Here is a 451-nt window from a genome sequence, read left to right on the forward strand (position 1 = left end):
TACATTTATATTCATCTTTCCATGAGTAATCCAACACTTGAGAGTTTGGCCCTAGCTATAGAGTAACTTATTGATAAATAATCTTTTAAAAGTACATATTTATTCATTAATCATTAATAATATTATCATGGTATCAAATTTCCAACATCAAGTTTTCTCTGATGTGACGCTGAACTTACCAACGACGACTATGGTACTTATGAAACTTTTTACTATGTATTACTTATAAAGTTCTTTTTCTTATATACTAATTTACATGATCATTAATTGACTGATACATGTGACCAATCGAAGTGTAGAGGGTTTATCAACTTTATCGTGAAAAAAAATATTATTTTTGTCTAGATTAAATTTGAGGAATCCTTGGTGTATCTGTATCACATCTTTTTGTGTGGAAAAAGGTTTATCCGCCCATGTGCTTTCTTGCTAATTCTTTTCAAACTCTAACCAC

The sequence above is a fragment of the Camelina sativa genome, chromosome 6 (assembly GCF_000633955.1).
Source record: "Camelina sativa cultivar DH55 chromosome 6, Cs, whole genome shotgun sequence".
Classification (NCBI taxonomy): Eukaryota; Viridiplantae; Streptophyta; class Magnoliopsida; order Brassicales; family Brassicaceae; genus Camelina; species Camelina sativa.